Here is a 6,261-nt window from a genome sequence, read left to right as displayed (position 1 = left end):
CCTAAACCATGCCACAGGCTGTACTCTTTCTGAATGCTAATGCACAAAGTCACCTTCTTTGCCATCATGTGCATGCTTCAGGCATCCCACACCTTCACAAGGTGATTTCATTAGGATTCCAATTAAAAGCCCGTGAAGAAATATCTCTGTTGCTCCTTTCCTTGTAAATATTGTAACTTTGGTTTGCTACCGGAATTTTGAAGTTGGTATCTGTGCCATTAAAATACCAATTATACTGCTTTTCAGTTTCATTTTGTCATTCACTCCTCTATAGAGTCCCTTACCATACCTAATTAAAAAAAGAACTAAACAGAAAAAAAAAGAACAAATCAGAGAAAAAAAAGAAATGCATGAAATCCTCAAAGATAGAATCTAACATTTATAGGACTCAGAAAACCACTTAGTACCAGCACTTGGTATAACGTTTAGCTCCATGAGGGCAACAGCAGTGTATCTACTATAGTAATGGTTTTGCCTCTTCATAACATTAATTGATTGCATTTAAAAATGGCAACATCAGTGTCAGCATGCCATCTTCAAATCCCTGCCACGATTTTCAGTGTGTGTACAGAGCATTTCTGGCTGGAGCAGCAGGTGGACAGCCTCTGGCTGGTGCAGAGCTCTGCTTGATCGCTGCGCTTGGCTGCTGTAAGCCCTAAAGTCTTTTCCCCTTATGGAACAACTCACCTTTACTATCATGGACAATGCAACAAGCACCCAGCACTGAATATGGGTAATGCCACTGTGCACTCCTGTGCCCTGTTGCAGCTGTTGGCTTCTAAACTAAAAATGACAGAGGAAAATTAATGAAGTATGTATAAAAAGACGACTGTTTTTAAAGGCATGCATACAAATCCTGCCACCAAACAATGTTCTTCAAGAATAAAATGTCATTCCCTAACTGAGGGCTTGGTCCAAGGCTCAAGAGAATCAAGGAGAATGGTTTCTGCTGACTTCTTTGGGCTATGGATAAAGTCCTTTGAGCAAAATTTTCTTCTCTCATCCATAACTCAGGTAAGTGGCCTGTAGAATCCCTGGTTAAAAAAAACATTCCTCAAACTGTGCTTTGTAAGAAATAAGGAGCATGAGTTTCTCCTATGCCTTTTCACATCTAAAATATACCCGAAGCTGTGAAGTACTGCATGTCGCATAAGTGCAAAACAAGCTCATCTGTTTATATGCATGGCCAGATTTTCAGAAATGCTCATCTTGCACAGAAGGACCAAACTAAGTAGCAGAGCCATGAGATGAGTCCTCAGAGGACATCAGTTGCAGCAGTCCTCTGGTGGCAGCAGGGCAGGCTATGGCAGCTGTGAGTCCGTCCCGAGGCTTCCAGCGGCCATCGCCACATTAGACCATATTGACTTTGGGCTCTTTTCTAAGCCATAGCAAAAGGTGGTCATTTCAGGTGCCCAGAAGCAGAAGCTGAGCCCTTTTTTGTGAGCCTTCGCTTCACAATTTGGCCCCACAAATGCCTCTGTCAAGTAGCTGTGAAAGAATGCTATGTTAATAGTGAGATTGCAGTACACGTGGAAGCCACACTTGGCACCCATGAAAAGATAAATTTATGTTATTTTCCTCTTCCATTTTATCTCTTGCGACAGTATTAATCGGCCCCAAGTGACATATTTTATGATGGCCTTTTTTTATTAAGCGCTAAGCAAAACCTGTATTTCTCCAGAGCACTCAGGGGCCACTAGTGTGAATTTGTCATTAACATGCTAAAGAGTTCTGCTCCAAGAATAGTGTGACCTGTTCGTTTGTATGTTAATAGAGCTCGTGTCTAGAAAGATTGGAAGGCAGTCTTCCACCAGGCACAGGCTGCTCCTGAGAACAATGCAAAGGGCTCCTGTGAAATAACAATACTAATGATGATGATGATGATGATGATAATGATAATAATAATACCTTTCCACTTCTATAGCGCCTTTCATTCAAACAACTCCAAGCACCCTGCAAATTAATTAGGCCTCACAGCAGTTCTGGGAAGTAGTATCCCCTACCGATCTGTCGTAGGAACTGAGAGGGTGTAGATAGGGAAAGAGCGAGATTTGCCCTAGACTTCATCTGAAGTCAATGGGAGAGCTGTGGATAGAAGCTGGCATCGTGATTCATACTCCCCTGCAGCCTAACTATAAGGCAACATTGCTCTATACGGTGCAAAGAAGAACAGTGGGTTTAGAAGATCAAGAAAGAAATTTCTCAGCAATAAAATATCAGTATCAGTTACTATTTTTCAGTCTGGGTTCCTGAAATCACCCTCTGTATAAACACAGAAATAAAAGTGTCCTGCTTTTCAGTGACACTGAGCACACACAGCTAAATCTCAGCTTTAATCTAGGCATCTCAGTATGAATTTAGATATATGGCTGAAAGCACCTGCGTTTCAAACTGCTGGGAATTCAGCATCACAGGTAATGGAAACCGTGTACCTGGCTGTTACTTGGTGTACAGTTGATCTGTTTGTGAGATGTTTGTGTTATGGTTAAGGTGTAACATATCTATGTTAGAATCATCTCACGGGACCATGTTACTTTGCAAAGATAGACTGCTGGCAGAGAGACAGACTGATGAGAGGAGCTCCTAATCCCGTGCAGCTTGAGAGACGTCACCTGAGCGCAGGAGTGACAAAGGTTCGTGGAAGCACTGGGAAGTTTTCCTTGCATGGACCCAGGAACGCGAATCCTTCTGTAAGCACAGGCTCGTCCCTGCAGTGTGTGGTAGGAACATCTCTCCCATCTAGCTTAGCCGCTACAGGATTTAAATGGATCTGTAAGTGCACTCCTATCAGCTCTATTAAATACTTTTGAAATAAATTCAAAAGGCTCACTGGAGAGAATGGAAAAGGTTGTGTCTGCCTTTTACCCTGATTTCCTTATCATCTAGGTAGAATTAGGGGAAGGATGCAAAAATCAATTGATTTTTCTCACTGGGTCCAGATTTAAAATATGCCTCCCCAGGAAAGCTGTGAATTGCACATTCCCAGCTCAGTACTTGTTCTAGGCAGCTTTTTGTGTCACACAAACAGTGTAAATGGGCTGAATAACATTTAGTAGGGCAGGGCAGGATAGCCAAGTTCAACTTGTAGTTTTGCTCTGTCTGCAGATTTGCAGGCTTTGCAGATCAAGGTATCTTTAATTCCCCTTGTCAGTCATTCATGTGAACTGGTAGATAGAGCAAAGTAGGTGCATGTGTATAGTAGAAACAGTTACATCTTTAATCAGAGGGAGAGTATGTGGCTCAACTCTGTACCTGTGTTTATTTGTGCATTTGCTGTTGTGCTCACAGTGGATGTAGAGCAGACCATGAAACCAACGGTATCTTTGCTCTGAAGAGCATTTAATCTGGGGGGCAAGGAGAAACAACAAATCATACATATATAATTACTTTGCCATAGGAATAAAACAGCTTCATCTGGCCAATTACAAGGACACATATTTAAATGAAGAATTTAGGGGAAAAAAGTAATTGCTTTACTGAAATAATGGCAGGTACCTGGGAAGAGATGCATAAAAAGACTAAAAATGATTCATTAGGCAGGAATCAGAAGAGACCTCGAACACACACCAAGGATTTTCTCAATGCATTCAGATGAAGCCAGAAGTTGGCACTATATAGTTACAAGGTGGGTTTTTTTAAACTCCTATGGAAAGAAAATGTGTGTCTAAAACTGCTGCATACTCCGCACTTCTGGCTCTCATCCAAGCCATGGTTCAGCCATGCTGTGTAGAAATTCTTCCTGTTTTTCTTCAAGGATTTCCTATTTTATGCTAAGGATTAATGTTGTCTGCCATTCAACAGTATAACGAATGACATAATTTATCCAGCAAGGTAAATGTCAGACAATGCCCAGAAACATCACTTGATAAATTATCAGCGAGTCTAATAGCAGGGGGGTTTATGCTAAAAAAAAATAAAAAAGGAGAAGAATAGAAGGAACACTGGGCAATTTCCACTTGCTTCCCTTTATGGTTCAAGGAATGGGTTGGAGTTTACCTGAATTCAAGGAGGTAAAATTAACCAGATCAGACTCTGTGTGGATTGGAAACCATAGTGTCTAGCAATAGAGGGAAAGTGTCAAAAGCCCAAGAGATGTGAAAGAGAAAAGAGGCATAAAAGTTAAAAAATAAAAAGCAGAATGGAGGAGACCCAAAAAAGGAAAACTGGGAGAGAACAAAACATTTTGGAGAGGGCTTTGTATAGATGAATGTTTTTTGGGGCATCTTTACTTCCATATATGTTCATGTGATATACAGTTCATCCAGGCTAAGGACCACAGTTAATTCACTTACTGTTGCACCCCAGCTGTAGACAATTGCAACCCAGAATGTTTTTAGAGGTCATTCTACTAATTACAACAGTCAGAGTTTCCCGCAAGGCTATGGCACTTTAGGCCATTTGGTGTATCTCAGCCTAGTGGTAAAACTAGAAATAAAATTTACTTAACTGATAGAGTCATATCAAAATCAGCAATACACTGCTAATTTCAATAACCCAATTGAGAAGTGACAGATCAGCTAAGGAAAAGTTAGCAGTAGCTCACAAAAGCACTTATGACCTGCTTCCAAAGGGCAACGACAGAGCATTTTAGTAAAAGAATTAATATAAGTTAGATTAGGGTTACAAGTCGCTCTGGGAATTACCTGTCAGCTAGAAGTAAAAGAGCTGATGTCTATCTTACTGAAGTCCAGAGATGTAAATTTTGTTGCAGGTTGTGTGAAGCTGTTTCCCTAGGTACTGTTTTTTCCTGAAAAACAAATACATTTTAACATTATTTAAATAGCACATAATTAAGTAGCCACGTTCTCATCTTGTTTAAAAGGGGGAAAAACCCTCCAAAACCCCCTGCCTGCCGTGTGCTCCAGGCGCGGAGGGTGACACAGGAGCACAGTAAGTGGGAAAAAAAAAGGGGGAGAAACAGAGAATGTTTAACATTCAGAATTTGTCCACAGCCGATAATTTATTGGAACTCATCTGTAACAAGGCCTGGCACTGATTTATAAGTTGATTTGAAAAATAAATAAAAGTGATAGAAACCTGCATTTGGTTTTAATGATAGACTGTTGCAGCGTGAAAAGTAAGGATATGAAACATTGCAAGGAAATTAGATATTATGCCCTGAAGACAACTGCAGCTACCAGCCCATTAATTGTTAGATATTTATTATTAAAAATTTCTTTTCATGAGTGACTGCAGAATATTTGCGCTCTTAAAGTTGTTGAGTTCTGACATGAATGAAGCATACGAAGCTCATTTTTTCTTCCCTCTGTGTGTGCGTGTGTGTGTGTTTGTGGAGCTGACAAGGTAGCTGACCCAAAAATGTGACGAATCTTTCCTGCAAAAACACACACACACAAGTGCTGCCTCTGAATTGATACTGAAGAGGATAATGAATGCTGGGAAGTTTGTAACTGTTCTGAATTTCAATAGCAAGCGGCTTGACAGTGCTCAGGAACAAGTCTCTCTGGAAGCAGAGAGGGCCCAACTCTGTTTCCAGTGAGGTGAACAGCATCTCCGAAGAGCTCTGACAATTTGCACGGACAGCGTATCATCTCCCGTGTGCTCCCAGGGCTTAACCGATTGTACAGCAAGTGCTGCAGAAAGAAGGAGGCAGGTAACTAGTAAAAAACAGCAGTGGATATCTGACAAATCAAAAAGGCGGCAAGTAAAGTATCGTTTTAAAAAGTGCTCTAAAGCTCTTGGCAAATTGAGGCATTGTATCAAGCCTTAAAAATACATAGGAAATTCAATCAAATACATTCTGAATCAAAACGAGTTCACAGAAAGGCAAGGCCACCTAATACGGCCTCCTACTTCTCCACCTTTGACTTACAAAACAGCCAGCATTGCTGATCTTTGGAGGAAGCAATGCCTAAGGGAAAGAGCACGCGTAGGACTGATGCACATGAGGCACGGCACGGGAAGTCCTGTGTCTGCGCGCTGATTGCCACATTGGCCTGCTGAGTGACTGTGGGTGCTGACCTGCCTGGAGAAATACAGACAATAATAAGCCCTTTCTTTTAAAAGCACTTTTGAGGACAACTAATGAAAACGGGAAAGAGACAGGGAGAGAAAAACATAATGTTTTATTATTACATGGTCGTTATATTGCAGTGGTGTCTAGAGTTACGCGACATTGCACAAATACAGAAAGAGAAATGGTGCTTATCTCAATCGGCCTATGATTTACCTGTCTCAGATTTTTCTATGAATTATTAATGGCAGTTATAATAATTAAGTATGATAATAATGTGGCTACAG

This window comes from Harpia harpyja, chromosome 1, assembly GCF_026419915.1.
Source record: "Harpia harpyja isolate bHarHar1 chromosome 1, bHarHar1 primary haplotype, whole genome shotgun sequence".
NCBI classification, from domain to species: domain Eukaryota; kingdom Metazoa; phylum Chordata; class Aves; order Accipitriformes; family Accipitridae; genus Harpia; species Harpia harpyja.
This window is presented reverse-complemented; position numbering follows the sequence as displayed.